This window comes from Dermacentor variabilis, chromosome 4 (assembly GCF_050947875.1).
Source record: "Dermacentor variabilis isolate Ectoservices chromosome 4, ASM5094787v1, whole genome shotgun sequence".
NCBI lineage: Eukaryota > Metazoa > Arthropoda > Arachnida > Ixodida > Ixodidae > Dermacentor > Dermacentor variabilis.
This window is the reverse complement of record NC_134571.1, coordinates 70,323,302-70,346,646: the sequence shown is the minus strand read 5'-3', so window position 1 is coordinate 70,346,646 and position 23,345 is coordinate 70,323,302. Positions and strand designations below refer to the sequence as shown.

The following is a 23,345-nucleotide window of genomic DNA, read 5'->3' as shown; positions in this document are numbered from 1 at the left end:
TCGCGAGCCGTTTAATGTCGCTCCTTTACTTAATTCCCTAGCTTTTCTTTTTCTTCCGGTTAGCTCGTTATATTCTCACTTTACTTCAGTCCACAGCTCTGTCTCCCTCCCTCCCTCTCTCACTCACTGATTTTTTATTATTTTTTTTTTTTGTCAGGTGACGAACTCGGCGCTCTGCGGTTTCCGTCCACACTCCCCCTCCTCCCCCTGCCCCGCACCGCTTTTTTCTTCATCTTTCTTTAATCCTGGCAACTGCCTGCGTTCCTGTCCTGTTTTCTTTTTCTTTTTCGTCCGAGAGAACTTCTCGTGGCGGAGAAAGAAGAGGAGATGCTTCTTCTCGGCGGCCGCCGCGTCGTCGCTCGTCTCCTCATTCATCAGCTCGTCGTCGTCCCCCTAATTGGGCTCCTCGGTCTGGGGCGCCCGGCGGCGACCGTGCACCGGGCGTCGCCGTCGCTCTTCTCTTCCTCAATCGAACTCCCTTCATTAGCCGCGCGACTGGCCTGCTTCGTTCGCCGCGCCGGTGAAAGAGCCAACCGCATTCTCGCGTTTCGCGCGACGTCTCGGCCGCGTCCTCCGTCCGGGTCCCAGCCGGTGCAGCGCCGCGCGGCCGAGACGAAGCGGAGACGCACGAGAGGCGCTGGAATGCATCTGCCGCGTCGAGTCAAACCGCTGCAGCATGCGGCGCGGGCGCCTGTTCTCGCTATATAGGCCCCCGACGTGTCAACGCGAAACGAGCAAAAGCAATAAAATAAACGACGCTGGGCGACATAGAGCGAAGAGACAGCCGGAAGGAAGGGAGAGCAAAAAAGAAAACAGCTTCCTGCCGTGACTTAGCATCCATTGACCGACGTGACTCGGATCTCGCGTTCATTCTTTTTTAGTTTCTCGTTTCGTTTATTTAGTTTCCCTGCGTGCCCGGTTCGTTGACAAGGCAGCCAGGGCAGGCTCCGCAACGGCTGGTATAATATTTTCTGCTCAATTTTTTTTTTCTTTTGTTCGTGCCCCCGAGGGCGACTCGTCAACAACTGCCACGCGCCGCCGTTCCAATCATATTACGGCGCCCCGTAACGAGCAAGCGGATAACAAGGGCGCAGCGTTACAGAACCGCGGACTTATCGCAGCCCGCGGTTGTATATACAGCGGTGGGCGGCCTCGTCGGCGTTTTTCTGCCCACCCTTCTTGCTGAGAAAGACGACTCATTAACTCGTTCCTTCCCAAACGTTTCACCGGCGCCGGCAGCGGCGCGCTTGTTTGTGCGGCCATGTGAGCGCGAAACGCGCAGGGGAGGGCAGATCCAGAGAGAGACAGAGAGCGGGAGAGTTCGCGCCGAACGCGGCAGGGTGGCTGTCCGCGGAGGAAAGGGTGTTTTGTTCTCAATCATGGCGCGGCGGATTTCCGGAGGTCGCCCCGTTCGTACAATGATGCTTTCTATACCGTCGCGCCCCAAATTAGTGGCTGTTGCCGGTGCCGTTGGCAGCGGCGGCTCTTGCTCATTGGCTTGCAGCGACGGTACGGCGCCTGCAGCGTGCCTTCTTTCGCCAGCTCGTTATTTCTGCGCGCTCTCTCCGCCTACGCTCACTATTTCTTTTTTTCCACACTGCGTGGTGTTTAGCCTCGAAGAGCCGTGGGAACAGCGGCCACTGTTGGCGGCGGTTCGTTAGCTCTAATCACCCACGTCGGCCACTGCGGTGACGAGATGCGCGAAGCATCCCATGAAGCTGCCACCACGACCACGAGATTTTTGTGAAAGCCTTTTTGAAGCGAAGAAAGGCCATTCATTATTCACTGCAGAAATGTGAAGCGGCATAATGTGTTCACTAATAAAGCTATTGAATGTCCATGAATTGTTTAGTCGCAACGAGCTTTCGATCAATTTCGGCCTTTCCTTTCCCGCTAAGGAGGCAGCATCAAATTTTGCCGATGCATGCTGCTGATGTGTTCTAGATAGCGTAAGCAGCGCTGTGCAAGTATCGATACATTAGTAGTAATAGTACTAGGTAACTGTTATTCATCTCGACTAAAAAAGCCAAAAGGGAAATGGCGCGGGCATCGTAAGTATCTAATTTTGAGTAAGCACTTGGACCTCTCTCGGGACCGTGAATCCAAAATGGAAGGACCCAATTGAAAGTGGTGGTCGAGATAACAAAGCAGTAACTAAGGTTTAACAACATAAAAGGTAACGTCAAACCTATGTTTGTTTGATAAAGACATGCCATATTGGCAACGGCCATGATAATGAGCATGCACATTGAGCTCATCAAATGTAATCCCAATGTGGGGATATCTAGGAGGTGCTCGGTACTTATACTAACTATAGACCGCGATGACCTATGAATTGGCAAGTACACCGCTAGACAACTCAACGAGAATCTGTATAGGCGCGCCAGCCAATTACGTTCGCTCGTATCTGTGACGTCCCGGCGGAGTAAAACTTCATTCTTTCAGTATCAACGTTCCTGAGGAACTATGTTTTGATGCACAGATGCACAAAGTGTATGGATGAGCTGTGCGGTTCCGTAAGGTGGGACTTGAAGCGGCGAATTCTTACGTTGTCCCGTGTATAACAGTCCTGTGCACGCTGAACTGCAGATCATTGTAGGAAACAAATTTCTCTAGGTTGGTACCATATATAGAGGCGATAATAATATGTTTTGCTTCGGGATCCTTTTTTTTTTTGCTATTTACTTTTGTGATTCGCAGTTAAACTCACAGGAATGGGCTATGCGCAGTAAACGCGACCGACTCTTCTGCCCAGCAGACAACCTACGAGGGAACACGACGAAGTCTTTGCGTGAAGATCTCTTGTTTACTCGTTGTCTCAGACACCAAGTATATATATATTTTTTTAAAGCCCGAAAGTCGTACAGACCGCGATGCTTGGCCGCATCATCGCACTCACGCCGCTTCAAGGAAGCAGGAAAAAAAAGAAGCTTTGCGCAGATGACGGCGGCAGCCTGTCAGGGCGCATTAAAGGCCGCAGTTGCATAACCTCACCCTGCTGCACCCTTACTCTGCAAGCTTGAGAGCCGTCTTACGTCTTACCTGCATGCCTTCCTGCCGGACGCGGCTTCTCTCCTTCTCGGCTCCCTTCCACCTGAGTTAGTTCCATTTCACGCTCGCGAGCCGCATTTCACAGCGCCGAACCACGCGTGAGGACGTAGTGCGCGGCATGAGATCATAAATGCGCCGAGAAAAAAACGTGCCTGCTGACGGAGTTCCGCTACAGGTGAGAGGGACGCGCGAACTACTACAGCACTGGCGATGCGGCGCTGCCCCCGGGGCGTGCGGAATCGTAGCCGGGCTTCCAGCCACTTAACCCGAAGCGAGAAACGTTTCTGCGGCGTGCACCGTAGACGACGGCGTTTCCTACAGCTCACCCACGCTGAGAACCCTCTGGAATGTTTCTTTCGGCCCGGTCGTGACCGGGAGCTCCGTTCTAGGCGCGCGCTTTGGAGTTGGAGGGAAATATACACCACTGGAGAAGTATGGGAGAGGCCTTTGCCCTGCAGTGGGCATAACCAGGCTGATGATGATGATGATGATGATGATGATGATGATGATGATGATACACCACTAAAGTGAAGCGTAATGCGCGGTTTGAACTCAAGGGTAGGTTACTCGGAAGGCGTATGCTGGCAAACTGCGCGGTAACTACTCGAGCTTTCTTGCAGGATTTGGTTGTGCTGAAGACTGGAGGCATGCAAGAGGCGGTGAAATACGGGCACCGTATTAGTGTTAATAAGATGGACACTTTACGAGTTACTTCCTAGAAAAAGCCTCATTTCATGAGTATATTCTTGATTTCAACATTTGTGAGCTCAGGCACCGGTTGCAGACACATGGCCACGTTTCGCGCTTTTCGAACCAAGTATATGTGTATGCGGCTCAACTGCACAAGGCACTGCGTTCCCGCAGGGTCATTACTGCTTCAAGAGGTGAATATCTCCTCGCGAAGTTTCTGCGAGGAGCTCAACATATGACTTAATTGTCACGCGTATCACTACAGTGAGGTTGGATTAGGTGGACGTGCAAGCCAGCGGGGGCCGAAATGGACTTACTTTAGACTTGCTCGCGTAGACCTTCACTGGGCGCTCCCTGCGGCATTGTCAGCTTTGTTTTTCCATCCCTCCAGTGATGACATGTTATCATATAAGGTCACATGCCAGATGCATTAAAGCGCTGGGGAGGACAAGCTGCTTTCAATTCTCATGACGATGATCCCCCTGCGATTAACCTCTTCTCTCTATGCTGCGATTAGTTTGTCAACACTGTCAACGTTGTGCACATACTGCCCAACGTAGTGCTGGCCTCGGCATGGAATTTGTGTGAACACAGTGCAGCTAGCTCTTCGCGCACCATGTCTTGTTTAGTCTTCGTATTTACAAACAACAAAGTACCCTTACTGCCCCGTTGCATGTCCTTCTCGGCCTGCTCTTATGACCAAGAAGCACACCTGAGTGTGTTTCAATAAATGTATGCAAATAAAAACAGGTGTTTCAATATCCTTACTACTTGCAGTTACCGTGTCCAATCAGTTTACAACGGTCTGCTACGGAAACTCTCCTCCAGCTTAGGCTGTGACTGTGCTGCGTCTGCTGCGCAGGCCTGTGGCTTTTTTCGATGCTCGCTTATCTGTTCTCAACCGTTAGTTACACCGGCTTCAACAGGCCGAAATGGGACAGGCAAGCAAACGCATTATGTAGGAGAAAGCTGTGGACTTTAGGCTTTCCTTCTAGAATACCTTAAACTCGAGGAGTGGTGTCTTTGTCTGCGAATGCTCACTTACAATGTATAGTATAAAGTATAAAGGCGACAAGGCGATCTAAATATATAGATTAAAGGTATAATGGTTTGCAAGTACGTTATGGCAACGCAACACCAAATTATTCGTTTGTAACGAAGTTTATATTACGAAATGTACATATATAATTAGAAGCGCGAGCTGTAAATGACACATATCAAGTACACACAACTACAAACAATGAGAGAACTACCCACAAAGAGCAGCTTGTGTCTTGCTGCCCCTTTACATATGCCATTCAACAAGATGGTCTGCGTAGCACTGAAAATTGCCATCCTCATTAGCTGATACCGCAGTAAAGTTGCACTCCGCTCCGGATGTCGTATTTGCAAATCCTGTCTCCATAATGCACGTGGAATCAGCAGACACTGCGATCACCGTATAGGCTAGGCAAGCTAATTTATCATCCGTCAGTAATGATCTTCGTGGATCGGCGTTCCTCACATGTGTCTCTCGATAAGAAAATTGTCTATCAACATGAAAGACAGTTGGCGTTCTCGGAAGTCGAGACTTCTTTTTCGCGTTTTCCCTCACTTTCCTTTCTTTGTTTTATTTTCGTGTTTCGTGAGTGCAGTTATTCTAATCAACGAGAAGAAGGTCTCAATTCTCGTACAACGACCTGCGTTTTCTGTCCCCATCACCTGGCTGGTTTTACTTTCCGGCTTCTTTATCTCCTTCTTCCTTTCTTGTTACGAATACCGCGGCCTAGGGTGATAAAAATGTATGATGGACCTCGTAGTGCTGAGACCGACGTCGAGGCGTCCTCCTGCAAACACACGTGCAACTGTTAGCGAGCGGAAGTGCGAATCCTCTGCTTCTGCCGCACTTTGGGTAGAGAGCGAAAGAGTCTATATGTGGCGTAAACAGGTTGTCAGTGGCGTTTTTTACAGCGCACTTGACAGCTACAGCCGCACGTGGAGTCGTTATATCCTCTAAAAAAGCACAGACACACGCGTCGCGTCCGGACGCAACGACCACTCTCGCTCTTTCCGCGTGTCGGTTAACTGTCCCGTTTTATGCACGGGAGGGGCAGATAGCGACGGCATCGCCAACGCTTTCCTCTTCTCCCGACGCGAACGTGTTCCGGCGCTGTTCTGGGTATATTTTGCGTTTTCTTTTCTGCAGAGGTTTCACCGCTGTAACTGTACGATGCATACTGTCACCCAGGTTTGCGATACGAGGTCTGGGCTCCGTCAGAGGTAATGACCGCAACCGCAGGTGATTGATCGGAGGCCCAAATCCTACATTACGGGGAAGTGACATGATAACAAGTCATGTAGTACAATCGGGATGCTATTTCGTGCTATAGCTAAGCGGCTACGAAGCAACGCATATGACGCTGGTTTTCTTACATTTCTTTTTTTTTTCAGTGTAAAAGTCACTATGAAGACATTTCTATGTAACTTACGGTGCATGTACACCATTTCGACGGGCAATTACCGGAAGACAGTATGACGATAGAACTCGTAAAAACGCACTTCTTTTTTTTTTAGTATTTCACCAAGGCTGCGCCTATTCTTTGAAACAGAGGCCAAAAAGAAAAACAAAACCTACAACTCGGCGTTGGCAAGCACTTTGTTAATTACGGTGGCACTAATGGCTTGCGCCACTGCCGTCCTATTAAGTGCTAAAACAAGGGCCATACGAGCGCAGTCATGCGGTTCGGGTTGCGTAATTATGCATCGCCGCCGACGGCTCCCCTGTCGAAGAGGAGGACCCCGCACGCGCGCTTCATTACGCGATCAAATGCTTACGTGAGCCAAATGCCGCTCCTTACGAAATTAACAGCCTCGGCTGTGTCGATTCCACGAACGCGCTTCACCAACTGCGGGACGTCGTTCGCATCGAACGAAGTGATTACAGTGCGGCGACGCGGTAGATCACTCACCCAAAGTGACGTAGCTTGAAGCAGGAAGTGTTTCGCGAGAGGTGAGCACTCGGCTGTCACGGACGACGCCGTCCACACCACACTTTGCCCGATCGGGGGGCTCCTCGTCCAGTTGTCAACTCGCCTCCCCCTGTCACGCAGGGTTCGGGAACACACGCCGTCCGCTGCGCTTTCAAATCCAACAGTAGCACACGAACACGACGAACACGCGCTCGATGTCAACGGACGCGCGCGCGCTCGCTGGGCGAAATCGAAACCAAACTTCAAGCAGCACTGTGTGTTGGCGAGTGCGACGGAACTTCACCGACTTGACGAGCGAGTCAGAACGGTCAAGTCGAATCGCGAGGAGGTCCGGCGGAGCACACCATGGTGGTGACGGAAAGCGGTTTCGTTCAACGTGACAGTACAGGTAAAGAGATGAAGCGCTACGGCGAAAGAGACGAGTGCGGCACCGCTGAAGCCCTTGGGAAAGAGGCAGGCGCAGTGCGCAGACGTAGCGTCACCCGTGCGTTTCGAGCGCGACTGGGGGGCGCGCCAGCGGGAGCGTTTTTCGAGACGCGCGGGCGGATAGCGATGCGAGAGCGCGCGCGCCACCGCTGCCACGCCGGAAATGACGAAACCACGTGACGTAGTTTCCGGTTGTGCATTGGGAGAGGGCAGCGTGAGAGGCGGTAGAGCAGGAGCTTGCCCGCCGTGCAAGTAAATCGGGCGGATCATTCAACGTTGGAGAAGGCGAGGGGGACGAAGAGGAAGGTGGAGGGGCGCCTGGGCCGCGACTTTAACGCACGCCTCCCGCAATCAACATAAGAGGTTGGCGCTTTGTAGTTGGCCAGGGCTTTTATGGGCGAGAGCTGTCTTTTTTGATTGCCCTCAGCGTTTCTTCCTCTTCTTCGTCTCCATCTCCTTCCACATACTTTCTCGCTGGTGTCTATGTTATTGTTTTCATTTTCTTTTTCCGAATGAGGAATATATATAGTCCTGGCGGCGGGTCACTCCAGTGGGACTAGGCTGATAATTCTGAAGAGAGAAGTGTATTAGTGGTGACTGTTTATGTGTGACGCCGCCAAGGCCCGTAGCTTGCGATAGGCTGATAACCTGCAGGCTGGGGGATACAATTTCTGACATAACGTTACACATATAACGCCTTGCCATTTTTGCGCAAAATTTTAAGGGAAATAAGTTTCCGGATTCTTTAAAGCCTTACGTCAGTATTCTGAATAATACAAGAGATAATACTAGACAGAAGCGCTTAGTCTTGCATGCTGCATGCAAAAGGCCACAAAATCCCTTCTGCACTTCTTGAAGGACACTGGATTGTATGAACCCTTCCGACAGTGGAGTTTCCTGTGCAACTGAATGACTGACTGTTATTTTTCATTTCGCTCCTTATGTGTTCTTCCCTTTTCCCCCAGTGTAGGATAGCCAACCGGGCACGTCCTTGGTTGACCCCCTACCTATCCCTCTTCGTTTCTCTCTCTCTCTCTCTCTCTAAACACGTTGTCTTTTTTACAGCGAAAGCTGTATATGACTAAGCTTCCGAAGTTCCTTCGGCGTCCGGTAACAGAACCGGACTTACTTATACACAATGGGTTTCATTGTTTGCTTTGTATGTAATCCCGTACTGGTGCCGTGCGGCGGAGCAGATGGCAGAATGCGGAACAGATTAGAATGCTCGCCGTGAAAAATAGCGTGACGTCAAGGTTATCGCAGTATATAAACAGGAGATGTATCGGCGCTTAAAACAGCTGTGTTATTGGTGGGGCAGCCACGTATAGTTGTACACCCGAAGAATAACGTGAGTACGAGTACGAGGGAACAGCAACGAGAATGTAAACGGCGCCGGCGCGGAACGACCACCGACGACGAACGTTCGCGCGATGCGTAACGAACAAATGACTACCATTCCACTCTGTGAAGGTGGAATGGCAGCGAAAGCACTTTGCTTTTCGTTTGAGGGCTTTGACTGTCGTCAACTTTCGTTGCCATTCCATCTTCACAGAGTGGTATGGTTGTCATTTTTTTATTATATGATATTTAGAAGATGTCGTTCTTAATTGGCGCCGGGATATAAGAAAAGAATAAATCGTAATAAATATAATGAAATCATAAAAACGCTAAGCCCAGTCACATAAGTGCACTAAAACTGACAGTCAACTATGAAACACAGTAACGCAAATTCGAGTCACATGTGTGCGCTTAAGTAAACACGAAGTCCGGTCACATAATTAGACTAAAATCAAGGCGCATAAGAAAGCACGGATTAGATTCACAATCTAATCCGTGCTTGCTTTCTATCTCGACAATATAAAGGTGTCCTCCGTGTTGTCGAGATTGAAAGGAAGTAAAGACACAGAAAATGTGTGACGTGCATGACAACCATAAGTCAGTTTCTTAATGACTAGTGCGCGCGGTTGTATCTGCATTATTTTTCATTTAAATAAATAGTTTATTAAATGTCCCTGTCTTAAAACGTTAAAATACTTACTGTTCGTATACTTAATGGTAAAAGACAACGGTAAAAATCGGGCAGCCTTAACGCTTACATTGGAACTCTGATGTGATCAAGGACCGACCCTGTCAGACAACTTCGCATTCTAACACGCACATTCTCTTTAGCAGAGTGGAATACCGCACATAAAAGGCGCACAAGACTGCACAGCCTAAACCCTTCACTGCAACTCAAACCTCTGGCCGGACTGCGCCGACGCGTCTCTTCTGTGTCGGTTGTGGCTAGGAGTTGCCTTCACGAAAGCTTACTCAGCACTAATTGGAATGGCTGATAGTCCTACATGTGATGTTTGTGGATCGAGGAGAACATTGACCACTTATTGCTCCACTGTCCTCAATTTCAAGCACAAAGACAATCTTTGACCGACACATCGAGGAAATTGGATGATCGTCCTCTGAGTGAACAGACAGTACTAGAGCGCCGTCCCCACCGATCATCGGCTAAGAAGGCAGTGAAGGCACTTTTGTGCTTTCTCAGAGCGTCTGGTTTGCACGAGCAGCTTTGACTCAAGTACTGTCCGTGCACGTCTCTATATCCTCTTTCTCTCTCTGCCTTCTCCCTCTTCCCCATCTCACTTCTCCCAGCGTAGGGTAGCTAAGCAGACTCTTGACTGGTTAACATCCCTGCCTTCCTTATATCCTTCTCTGTCTGTCTCTGATGTGCATTGTTGTACATATTTGTGCGGCAGAGAATGGAACAGATGCCAAGCACCTGGTACACGACGTACCTAATCGTCACGCTCGTCAACATGAAGAGACTTGTGCGTCGAGTGTGTGAGACGGCATTATGCGCGGAATGTGTAAACTCTACTCTCCTCTGTCCTACGTTCGACCCCTCTACAATAAGCAATGGTTTCCCTGCCATAACCCTCTGTGTGGGTTGACACGACGGGGCCAACGTTCATCCCCTCACGCGAAAGAGTGGTTTTCCTCCCGTGTCCCTCGGTACAGCTTGACCCGACATGTACCGACAGGGCGCTCTACCAGGGAGCAGCAGAGAATGAGGTTGTCCGGATAGTGGAGGGTATAAGAAAGCCACATGGAGACACATCTCTGACCCTGCGTGCCGATGCAAGCACGCTGAACGTTTTTTGCATTTTCCTTCGAGTGCATCGCTCACCTGTATTGATGTATTAAACTACTGTTATTTGTTTTTACATCACCTCGTCTTCCCTGCCGAACCATCTCCGATGGTCAACCTGGATCGAGCCCCAAGCAGACGCTGATCCCGATAATAATTCGTGCAGGAAGATATAATTTAATCCCTGTGGAGGATGAGTTGCCAGAGTCAAAATATGGCGCTTCTTTTTTCCGACGGTCTCGTAAACAGAAAACTTACGCAGCCAGGTATACACTGCAGCAATTAAAAAAATGTCGGATAATATTCATATTGAAATATATACTGATCATACAACGCTTGTCAGGCGTCGATGAGTACTGGAAAGTTTAATGTTGTCATGCTCATTTATTTATGAGTTAAACACAGTAGCAAAGCAGATATTTTATGATGGCGGTACTTTCAGTGCAGTGTTCTCTCTTTCTTTGGAAGTGGTTCTTATAACGATAAAAAATATTTGGTGAGGGATTGCGTATTTGGTATCGCACATAAAAACTTTAGTCCATGGGGTTACTCTTTACCTGGAACCATTCCTGTCCCGTTTCTGTACTTTCTCTTTTTAATCACTCAAGCAGCGAGCTCATTGGTAGAGTCTTTAGTATTGATGTACTAGGCGTCTGCATACCCTATCGATTGTTCAGCGCAGAGTAGATTTTCGCATGTTTGTAGAAATAAATAAAGAAACTGAAGCAAACAACACTCCTTCCGTATCAGTTGCCACTTTTTAGGCTGCGTTTTTCTAAATGTTCTTTTCATGTTTGTTGTGAGAGGTGAACTGGACAAATTTGTTTCATGAGCTGCCTCATCACTGCTTAGAGCACAAGGCCGAAAGAGTTGCGGGAACGGGGAAACTACTTAACGCGAGCGAAACACGCAGAAAACAAATGAAGCGAGCTGTCTTAACTTCAGTTCAGTTCAGTTTATTTTCCTTAAAGACCCCCGATTGCAGGGGTATTACATAAGGGGTGGGTACAAGATTCGAATTAACACTAGTTCAAGTAAAGTTCAAGTTCAAGCACGCATATATATACACATACATAGTATACATAATCAAGTATATTCACACATGTATTTACACATATCAAAGCTTATATATGTAGACCAACATACACGTATGTAAATACAAACAACACATATAAGGAAAAATCATGTACGATGTAGTTGGAGATGGTCAGTAACATGTTGTAAAAATATGGATGGGCAGATTATGTCGACAATGGCAGCGGGGAGGCCGTTCCAGTCTGCCGCCATGCGAAGAAAAAAACGAGGCTAAAAATGTTGATGTTCGTGAGCGTGGTCGTGAAACTTGCAGCGAGTGGCTCGTCCAGTATGATATGCGCGCTGCGGGCGTGATATATGGTGCTTGATGAAGGATAGGACTGTAAAAGAATTTGTGGTAAAGACAGAGGGAAGCGATGCGCCGACGTAAAACGAGGTCCGGAAGCCCAGATAGTGATTTCAGTGACGTGACGCTTACGTCATATGAGTATGACGAATGGATGAATCGAGCGGCGCATTTCGGCGGCGCATTGTCGTATTTGTTGAGTGAGGTATGGTATTTGAATCTTTCTGTTGCTTGCCTTAGCATCGCCGTTCCTGCTGTTTTCCTTAGATGTGACCATTAGTTGAGTTTACGTTTCGTGGCGAAGTTTGTCTTCCAACACATGTATTGCAATTTTCATCTCATTATGAACCATTCGCCTGGGGCAAAGCCTCTGGTTAGTCACCTCTTAAGCATGCATTGACTTTCTATCTTACGGCTATAGAGTGAAATTTTTTGTTGGTCATTCGTCATCGTCGTGAGTTCACCGTTGCTCACGATAACATGTTAACAACGTTCCCAATGATCGTAAAGCAATCACTTTACACGTTAGCGAAAACAACAGGCGCGCATGTTATGTTTTGTTTACATTTTCGTATTCTAAATCAACGATATTCGGACAAAATTTGGGGCATGACACGACCACTTGTGTGTGACATATATACCGATGTCAGCTAATTTCGCACAGTGCTGTACGAAATCAGATACGGAGATTTGAATCCCTTACCCATCACGGTCTCGCCCATACATGCGCAGATGTGACCCAGCATGAGGCGGGATACCGGCTTATATGCTATTCTCTTGTGCCCATTTATTCGCACAATGAGTGGCAAATTCAAGACGCGAACTCTCGTGCTGCTTGCGCTGCTTTACTTATAAGCAGTGCAAGACTGCTAACACGAAGACACGATAGACTAGGCATTGGAAGGAAACAAGAGTGGTGGCTCGCCGTACCATTGTTCGCGCACCACTGTCTTTATTTCCTGCGACTGATATTGCGCGAAACAGAGCGATTAGCGTAAATAGAGGAGTCTTTATTTCCGTATGCTGTCACATATAGATTCTTGCACTAATTAAAATTCCCAAAACAACAACAACAACAACAAAAAAAAAAAAAAGAAAAAGACAGATGTAGAGACGCAAGAAAACTGCAAGTGAAACAAAGTCGGCGGGTGTCAGAGGTACCAAAATATATCTCACGTACACGGACGAAGGAGACACACATAGTTGCACGTGGTACTGAGCAATGAATATTAATCACGTAATACGGTAAAAAAATGTGCTGAAGCGTGCTCATCGCGTTGCGCACATTGTCGAGACAAAGAGCCAATGCGAGTCATGTAAACGGAATTCTCGTTCTAGGCACTGTCCAGTTGTAACGTGCACGCTTGGTACAGTCTAGGAATATGGTAATTACGTCCTCGTTGTGGCGGCCGTACAAACATGATTGATAATACACACTACAAGAACTCTAAGCGAGATTATTTGGGGCATATGGTTCGATCAAGAGGCCAAAAGATCAATTTTTCATACCGCCGACCCTGGACTGAAGTTCTGAATATGGGAAGTTGCCGCGATGTGTGTAAATATTGTTTCGTCGCTATGGCCTCAGTATGGCGTACACAAAACAGTTTATTTTTAATATACATCCTGCAAGCTCTGCGTCGGGTGCTTGCGCGGAGCGGCAGACGAGGAAATAGCCCACGCGTTGCTGGGCTACCCGTATGTGCTCAGCAAGGGCAACAGCTATACGCTTCCAACTTAAGGCTCACTGCAGCACTGGGGAACGTCACTTGGGACGATACTTGGATTATGGGCAGCTATTGACATTGAAAGGACAGAGTGTAACGCAGTGAAATACTTTCTTATTAATGCTGACACCTGCTCAAAATGCTAGGCACGGTTTTGTGCTTTGGCTTGCGTTTGTCATTGATGTTTTGTGTTATTTCTGTCCTTGTTTAACTCTTATTGTTCTAGTGTTTGCACGTCTGAAGGTGTTATTATAATCCTTTACTCCCTTTGTATTTATCCACGTTTGAAGCACCTTCATATTTTCCACATACCAATAACAGAGTTGCTACAAGCGTGCTTCCAACCTGTCCAGGTTGGTCCCATTTACTTCTACTTATAAGACACACGCTTAATTGGTAGTGAAAGCCATTGCGAGGCGCAGGTGACACACTAGCATGTAGATGCGTTGTGGGAGCCGAGGATCCAGTTGGAACTGAAGATGCGCGTCAACTATATATAAAATAGGCGCTGTGATCCAGTCCGACAGACGTTATCCTTTCTTGAAGCCCTCGTAAGATGCGCCATCTGTCGGACTGGGAGACACGGGAACGCGGCGGGATTCCGAACTGTGATGAGAGCCACCTTAGTCCACGTATCCGCCATTCCATTTCCTTCTTATAATAGGTTGGCTAAATAAAGGGCACCCTATGTATACACCTTAACAGCGCATACTATGCGGTCTCTCAGTCGTCGGTTTCTAAGGTGTCAGGTTGGCCATACCAGCGCGATTCAGAATGATGCGCTGGGGCTTGTGTGTGTGTATTGCTGTGTATTCACATTAAACGTCAGCGAGGTGCGGCTTGCATTACATTTCAAGCGAACGATAGGCGCACTGTTGCGCACGCCTATTTAAACAAACGCGCCGCTCGATGCTTTGGATTGGCAGCACTCTTTTGCGGAAGTTGCGCGCTCTTTAAAATCGACATAGAAGTTAGGGTTGCCAGCTCTCGAGTGCACAAAGTAACGACGGGAGTGGCTGGCGACGACCGACCTCTTGAATACCAGGAGCCGCCAACGTATAACGAAGTTGACGTGCAACAAAGCATGCAACAAATTTGAACAAATTCGTTTGTCCCACCATGTAGCGATTTACAGCAAGAAATTCGCAGTATATTCGCCTGGCTAACACGGCTACCAGTACGGTTAGAGCTACTGTCAACGGTTAGGGCCCCCAAGCGAATTATAGAACCACGAAAAAAAAAAAAGAAAGCGCCTTTGTGTTTATTACAATGCAACAGCAGACAGAAAATAAGAGCGTGAAGACGAGCTGTCATGCCTTATAAAATGGAAATCTGTTGTATTTATTGTTTGTTATCCAGTGCAAAGAAACAAGAATGTAAATGTCGGGACATTTGGCCGTCCCGACTGAGATCAAGTCGGCATGCGGGACATTTACTCAGAAGTAGGGGCTGTCCCGAAAAATTAGGGACGGTTGGCAACCCCAGTAGAGATACGTTAAGCAACGCTCCCCGACAGCTTTCTTGAGAAAAAGGTAAGGCGCCTAAAATAGCAAGTATAGCACTTTGCACCGCCGCGACAAAACGTGATGCGACGCTTGGCAACTCGCGCATCGTGCGGATGCGTTGCCCCGTCGCCGGGTGCGACGCGACACTGGTGCAGGGCGCAACGTACAGACGCGTTCCGATGGCAGTGTCTGGTTGGAGCTTTAGTGCTCCAACGCGTTTCCGTGGCATGGCGGAACAATGAATATGTCTAGCAGTGCAATGAGGAAGAAGCGTCTGACAGACGACCGACGCAATGAATGGGCACACGAACAGGTAGCGAGAAGAGCCGGAGAGCTGAAACCAACAAACATGGAAGCGCACGAGCTGCATACGCACGTTAACAAAACGATACAGAGAGCGTCCTTTGTATATTTCAGACGCAGCTCGTCGGAGCGTTCCGAGGATCAGTTGAGAAGGACACAGCCCGTTCTTGGCTCAGCGCGCGGGTGCCCGCCGCGCCGTCTGCGACTAAACTAAGCTGTCTACGAACCACTGATTTGCCTTTGTCAGTTTCGGTGACAACGGGAACCTGCCAGTGGCTCCTTTATGCGCGCTTCACAATCACCGTGTCACAGTCTGACCGTGATGAGCTTTCTGCTGCGGACGACGTGTTGGCTTACGAAGACATTCTGGAATAGTGGCTAGCGCCGGTGGCCACGGCTCAATTACCGCTTTAAACTCTTTATAGCGAAGCCGAATATGCATCTGCGCTTCTGCCAGGCTTGGCGGATAAGCCCTTTCCCAGAGAAGGGGGCAATAAGGCGGCACGTTTGAAAGGTCAGGACCCTGCGCTAGTGGCTACCTTCCGCACCTTCCGAATTCTTCGCCTCTGCAGTGGTTGTCGGTGGGCGCAGCTTTCGCGTGGAAAACATGCCAAGCATGCTTCTCTGAATTCCTTGCGCCTGTCTTCTTCAATGACTCGGTGAAATCTGCCTGTTTCCGAGTCGACCAGTGGTTCCTTCACAAATATCGTGCTTTGTTTCTGCTGTGGCCTTCAGCTTTCCAGCACCGAGTGGGTGTTCTGAGTGCTGTACCGTGTGCTACTCATTTGCAAGGCTCCCTATAGTTCCGCGAAGAATGCAGTTTGCATTCTGGAACAGCATTGCATGCAGAAACAGCAGCTTGTTTCTGTTCGATCCATGCATCTAATAACAGTGCATCTTTATAGACGTCCTTGCGTCATTGAGAAAAAGAAATATCATTAAATATGGCCGAATAATCCCGTCTGTGAAAAAGAAAGAAAGAAAAGGAGACGTTTGCAGCGGAATAACAGAAAAAGAACGTACAAGGCTGTAACAAGTTTCTTCACTTCTTCCTGTCTTCAGAGTCCTGGGATTGTGTATTAGGCTGTTGTACCAACATTCTGTAAGTATTGGCTGAGTGAAACTCATTTGTAAATTGTTGCGCCAATGCTAGCTGAAGTATGCTCGAGAAGCACCATTTCAGACGTAACACCCGTTTTTTTTAGATTTTGTGTAAAAATTATTAAGAGTTTGCAAAAATTATAACAGGGCCGCGATAATGGACGGATTCCTTTCCGATTATTTTCCTCTTCACACTTCCCCAAAGCTGCCTCTGCGTATACGTTATCGCCACGATTAGCGAACCGAGACAGGTGGTTGATAAGAAAAGAACAGAATCGAGAGAAAAGAACCGCTACAATGCACTGGTCCACAAGACCGAAAGCGCAAGAGCGGTCAGCACGCAAGAAATATACAGCATTCGTGAAGCAACGGAGCAAAGTATTCTCTGCAACGCTTTATGTATTACTTGCGATCAGAATTTTTCAGTGAGCTTGGATGCTGAAAAGTAGAAACCTTTTCCAAGGCTATGTTACTTCGGACATCTACCTCCGAACTATAGGCCTGGGAGCGCCGATTGTATCGACAATGTTGTCAATGAATTGTAATGTCTAATTCTTGTTGAGCTTTTTGCGAGATATAGTCGAGGCCTTGCTGGAGCACTCTCCAATTTTGATCGAGGCCGGAAGTATATGCGCTCTCGTCAGTGACGTTAAGCAGTCTCATTATAGAAGTGAGGAAGGAGTAATGTGCTTTGGTGCAAGAAGCACGTAATGAACTCCATAGATTACATTTCGCATCCCCAACTTCACTCACGGTAAAGCTTGTAGAGTTCTTCTATACACATATCGTGCGAGAGCTCCCTAACAGACTCAGAGAGAATGTGGGGGTTAGGAGAAGTATACAAGACAGGGGCCGTCTCAGATGTTTTGTTTTTCTTAGCCAACCTTTAAGCAACCCCTAAAGCAGTTCCTTTCGAAGAGGGCGCCGTCAAGGTCTCTGAGTCGCACTCAGCCCCGAAGATACAGCGTGCACTTCCGAGATGCTCAATCCGCTGGAAGAGCAATGCGCTTCAGACTTGAGACCCTGCTTCTTATGGTAGGCCACTCTGCGCCTTCCCGCCGTCCTTCTATGCCGTCACTTTGTTTCGCCCTCTCTTAAACTACTTTATATTTTTTTCTGTGTCGTGCCTTTTTTTCTATTGCTTCTTCATTTCGGCAGAGATTTCTTTCCGTCCACTTCCTCGCGGCGTTACTTTCTTCCGAGTGTGGGCGGCAACGCGGGCTCGAGTCTTTCGTCTTCCCGACGGCGCCAAAAACCAAGTCCACTCTTTGAAGCCTACTTTGAGCAAATGCAGCCTGCGCGCGGCGAGAGGCGTCACAACCGCGAGACGCGAGAACCAGCCAACGAAAGAGAAAGAAAAAAGAATTTCATACTTAGTAAGTAAGGGACAAAGCCGAGACAACATCATCAAAAAGAAGCGAAGGATTGAAAAATGAGGGGCCAAACAGCCACAGCAAGCTAGGCACACAGAGAGTGAGAGGTAAGAAAGAGAGAAAGCGGCAACGAAAAACACGGAGCAAGACAAGGTGCACCAGTTTATAGAGGCCCCGGACCAAAAAGTCCATTACGGCCACTCGGATTTCGTCGTCACAAAAGAGCGCAAGTAACAGCACGCATCTCGAGGCGGCCTCTCCGCTACAGCTACTGGGGCTTCTTCCTTCCTTCCCCTGCTAAGATGGCTTCCATTAACTTGTCGTCTGTCGTCACCTCCCCTCTCACTACACAAGCGTTCCTTTTTTTCTCCCATCTCTCTTCTCGGGGAGCCTTCCGCCGCCCCCCACTTCGCGCACAGACAGCCGGAGAGTGCGCGGCCTGGCCCGAAACGGAAGCCTCGGAAGCTTTCCCTTCTCCCGCTGAACCCTCGCAGCTTCGTTCCTTTCCCGAGCGCGTATAGTGTTTGCGTCCTGGCGTTGTTGTCTTTGCGCCGGGGAGAGGCATTCCATTTGCCTGTTGCCACACACGCCAGGCGGCCTTCAGCGCCGATGACGCTTCGCCTCTTTCGTGCCCCCCGCCACCCGCGCTCCTTCGGCTTCCCTCCCCCTCTCCCTCCTTTCACCTATCGTCGATCTGGGCAGCCCACTCGCTCCTTTCCTAGGCCCATTCCTCCATTCCATTTCCCCGGGTGTTGCTCTTCTTCTTCCTTGTGCGAGAGGCGCGCGGCCGCATTTCACGTAATGGACATGGCGAGTAGCCGACGCCGCAGCTCCCGCCGCGCTACGACCGCTGGCTGCCTGCCGCCTGTTACCGCGCCACCTCCGCCGCCGTTCCATATTGGTTTCTGGAAGTGCCCGAGCGCGAGCGCGCCGGTGTTCTTTCCTTCGCTCCCCCATCGCGCGCGCGGCCCCCTACCGCATCGCGCAGCGCACAACGCCCTCCGAAAACGTGCGGACCCTGTGTCGCCCGCCGTATGGGGGAGAACGGCGCACGAGTGCGGGCTTCGCAGTGCTGTTCTTTCTGTCACAATGAACCAACTAGCCAGTCAGTCAGTGAATCCATGCTCGCAAATTGCGCCGTTATGTACGGAGTGTCTCAGCTAATGTTGGCCAATATATATATATATATATATATATATATATATATATAGAGAGAGAGAGAGAGAGAGAGAGAGGTACGATACACGGTTATAGTATTTATTTTATTTTATTGGTACCTCACGCTCACACGGTCATTACAGGCGGTTGGATATTACAATGGCAGTAAACATGATACATGAATCAGTGTCGTCGTGAAGATCGTTCCAATCATTGGATGTACGGAAAAACTAAGGAAGGCGAGAAATACAGAAAAAAGAAATGGACTGTTGAAAAGTGGTTGTGCGAACTCGTTGAGGGTAAACGGCGTTCGGGTTGTTATGGTGGGCGGATGGGGTTGTTTTCGGCTGGCACTTGTTGAAACCATTTTATTAAAGGCCATTGTCCTGCCCTCCTGACTATCGTCATCAGGCGTTGCGGCCGGTGGGGCATGAAAAATTTGTGGCACCGACAAAGGCGTTTATCATGGACAAGTTCATCTACCCCGTTCTACCCCCGACATAATTTGTTTGGGCTAAATGCTCCATTTATTAAAAGAACAAACAAACTAATTAAACAAACAACAGCGCGGCTAAGTTAGCTGGGACGCCCTAGGAGAGAGAGATGAGCAGAGAAACCGAAAATGTCTTCTGTGCTTCATCCTGAATCACCTGTAAACATAAAATTCTTAGTGAGGTACGTCATCTGTACATATGACAGTTCACTGGCTCATTACTCTTTCATTTCTCCTTGAAGTTCGTCACCATGCTGTTATAATGTTGTGTCTGCTAAGACATCAGCCAACAATTCCTTGCGTTAATCATCATTATCTGATGCCGGCCTTCTCGAACATTTTTATTGTGCGACTATTTGCTGCATCTGAGCTGACCTGCGCTTCGAGTCCTGTTGGCCTGCTTCATCGCATTTGTTATCAGGCACCCGTTTCCTGACGAACGTAGTGCGTAGCTGAATACAGATGCCTGTGCTTACGCTAAAAGTCGATTAATGATACGATCTGCATACGTTAACTATGCCTGCGCGCTGTGGCTTCATTTCAAGCTTTCTGCCAGCAGATGGAAGAGTATTCGCTAGATCTTGTTGAAGATCAGTCAAGTACTTTGACTTGGTTTCGTTTGTATTGGCATAGATTTGTAGTGAAATCAACAGGATTGGGGATCCTTGTTTTGAAACTGCTCACGACGGACTAACCGGGTTTTCATGACTGAAAGGGAGTTGGGTTCACCACAAAGAGTTGCCTATAACGCTAAAGGGCTTCATTATGCTGTGTAAACTAAAGTAAGCAAACAAAGAACTGAAAAAAAGTAAATTTAATCAACACAATAAAATATTAACTTAGAGAAAAAGGAGAAGGAGAACTACATGCCACGATATGTAAATATGCGCCCAGTTTGAATACGGAGGAAGTACGCGTTGGCATGACCAGGCTTTCGAGACAGCTTTAACACAGGTGAGGTATTGTGACATTTTCATTTCCGGTTTTGTTTAGATCATTATTTTGTCTTAGTTCGTTACGTAGTGCTCCTCTTGCAAACCTGTTATCTCCGGCTTTTTTTAAAATGAAAATAAAAGAAAGAGACGTAGTCACCTTATAATGGTGACGGCTACTCCTTTTCTCATGGCGGAAACAACAATATAAAAATATATGAAGGAAAATGAAAAGAAATCACTTCATAGGGACATAAATCCACAGAACAGTCCTATACGCCCGTGAGCATAACAGTATAAAAGTAAAATACAAGTTGCACCACAATAAGTTCGTAAACAAAGTCACAAACAGACATAAACGGCCATGATGTAGGCTTCGATGAGCATACAAACAGATGAGGAATTACACAGTGTTAAAATAATTCACGCACAACAAAATGTATAGCACGTAATATACAAGCACTAATAATTGCAAATAATAGAAGAACGTTGTAGTGACATCGTGTGGTTATTCATTGGAATACCTAGTACTTGTTAAGGATGCCTGTGTCTTCATAAAAATGTCCAAATGCGTTCAATGCTTTTCGCTGTGCTATTTTCGATGGTCATGGGCCCAGCAATTTTGCTAGTGAGAAAGGCCGGTAAGGATTAGTGGAGTGTAGCTCTTGTTCTAGCTGCCGTCTTTGCATCTCGTATATGGGGCATTTGAGGAGTAGGCGGCGAACATCCTCATCGTCGTGGCCACAGGAGCAAGCCGGGGAAGCAGCCCGTTTGATGCGATGTAGGAAATGTTTGGTGTATGCGGTCCCAAGGCGCAGTCGATGAATTAGTGTCTCGGTACTTTTAGAAAGTTGTACATCCAGCTGGTTATTCCCGAGTCACCTGTCATGGGCATTTACGTAATATTCAACCATGCCCCATCCACACTTACACATCACTTTCACGTCAGGTGGAGCCTTTATATCCGCTTACATTCTCTTTCTATCTCCTTACTCCTTCACCCCGTGCAATGGAGCTAACTAGAACTATGCACCAGGTTAACCTCTCCGTCTACCTATACGTCTCTCCTCTCTTCACTGCTTTTTATCATTGCGAATATAACAGCAAGAAATAGCCTTAAAGAGCCGACATCGTGAGTGGAAAAACGTTCGGAAGCTCAGATGAGCTGACGGGTCCTTTGATGTAGTTGATTAATTAGAGATATGGCAGGGCATTGCATTAACGCTAAAAACACGCGTGAGCGTTTACTCACGTTAATAACATGCATTTCATACAACCCAGTTAAGTAAGTCATTGCTAAAATCTCAGGAGTACAATTTAATTCAATCCAGCTGCACGTATGCGGCGTTACCTCCAACAGTACATTTCATACAGAAGGTGAGCGACACCACTCTGTTGTGCCATTACCACGTTGTTGGCTATAATGCCCTGCCGACCAATCCTTTTGAGACTGGAGAGACGGAAGAACGTTTCATAAGACGAAAGGTGGATAGGCTGGCCGGATGAGGTTGTCTCTGGCATGCTACTGCGCATTGAGGTGGAAGAGAAGCGGTGAACAGTAGAGGAATATGACGGATGATGATGAAGTAACACAAGTAAGCAGTTGGCTGGTTTATGCCGTACATACACAGTGTTTCAGGAAGAAATTCGCTGTTTACTTCAGGAAATGTCATCACCCACCTCCATCCTTTGTCTCAATTCTTTGCCGTCTATGATTCCAGGTACGAATGTAACTCCTGAGCTTGAATCTAATACTAGTGTAGCGGTTGAATATATTTCGTCCTGTAGTAGTTCTGTGAATCTTTATGTGAACTGTCTACTAGTAGGCTTCTCTCGTTTCATGCGTCGTCACAAAGACGTCGTACCGTCGGCATCAGTACTTCCTGACGCCTACCATGTTCAAATCAGCCTAGCGGGTGCCATCAGGCTCTCAGGCCCTCCAATATTCGTCAAATGCGAAAGAAAGAGAGAGGAAAGACATACGAAGAGAAAAAGAAAGAGCAGGGAACGTGGGCAAGCCTCGGAGTGATATTCATTGTTCGTTGCAGATTTACTTGGGACCTAGTGCGAAGAAAATGAATGGCTTCTTTTTCCGAACTCAGTGAATAAAAAGCCTACAGCAAAGTGGAAAGCTGGGCTAGTTGGCATGGTTCCATTGGCATATGCCAGCGCGACAGACGAAACACAGAGAGAGGAAAACCACAGGTCGAACCACATTTGGAAGTCAGCAGCGTTCGTCCTGCGGTTTTCTTTTCTCCGTATTTCATCTGTCACGCTTTCATATACCAAAGGAGTAGCCGTTGGGCAGCATTTGTTTCCGGTATTTTACATCCATTACCAATTGCACTTTGTTCGTGTAACTATGGTTAGTAACATTAAAGCACAAACCCCAGCACTGTGCGTCAACATCGCGATTTAACGCCACTCCGGCAGCCTTCTATCGCGGCAGCCTTCTACACATACTAGAGGTACGGGTGCGCCAGACTCATGTGAGCAACAGGCGCGAAAACGCGGTACCCTCGGGCCGGCTCCGATGGACAGGGAGCGGCCGCGGGGCGTCTGGTTCCGCTATGGGATTAAAAGGAAAGCTCGACGGCAGGGCGGCCGAGAGAGACACCGCTTCATTGGCCTAAGTGCAGCGGCTGCGAGGGAGCGCATTATAGCGCCGCCGAGGTCGGAAAGAAAAGGTCGACCGCAACCTCGTCGGGCCGGGCCGATCAAAGCGCGCGGAGACGAACGAGTGCCGTTCCTAATGTACGGGTGGAGGCGCTGCTGCTGATGCCGAGAGAGAGAGAGGGGCTGCAGCTCGCTAATGAAAACTGAAGGGGTCATCTCGGCAAACCATGCCTGGCTAGGGGCTCGAGATGAAGAGCAAAGAAGAAACGTTACTCCAGCGGCCGCGTTGAAGATGGAGGTCGCGAAGTGCCGGCGATATTCGCGTCTTCCACTTGACGGAGCGCAGACTGCAGAACGAACTCCCTGTTGAGAAGTCCTACAATGTTGCCCGCTGTCAAGTCTCTCTCTCTAAATGAGGCGCCACTGGAGCGAACGCTATAGCTGTCGTCATTTCGTGAGGAACGTAGTCACGCGAACG

General features: G+C 48.3%; 1 protein-coding gene and 1 long non-coding RNA gene across 2 annotated transcripts in view; one reads left to right on the top strand and one right to left on the bottom strand.

Moving 5' to 3' along the window:
• Nucleotides 1-309, top strand: part of LOC142579334 (uncharacterized) — a 128,033-nt gene extending 127,724 nt beyond the window's left edge. The window contains exon 5 of the long non-coding RNA XR_012827376.1: nucleotides 158-309. This is a non-coding gene — a long non-coding RNA (uncharacterized LOC142579334). The remainder of the gene's footprint in view (nucleotides 1-157) is intronic.
• The window catches only part of LOC142579333 (LIM domain transcription factor LMO4.2-like), a 103,981-nt gene extending 96,748 nt beyond the window's left edge, over nucleotides 1-7,233 (bottom strand). The window contains exon 1 of the mRNA XM_075689408.1: nucleotides 6,690-7,233. The gene's annotated coding sequence lies outside the window, so the exon portion shown is untranslated. The remainder of the gene's footprint in view (nucleotides 1-6,689) is intronic.
• Nucleotides 7,234-23,345: the final 16,112 nt, after the last annotated feature.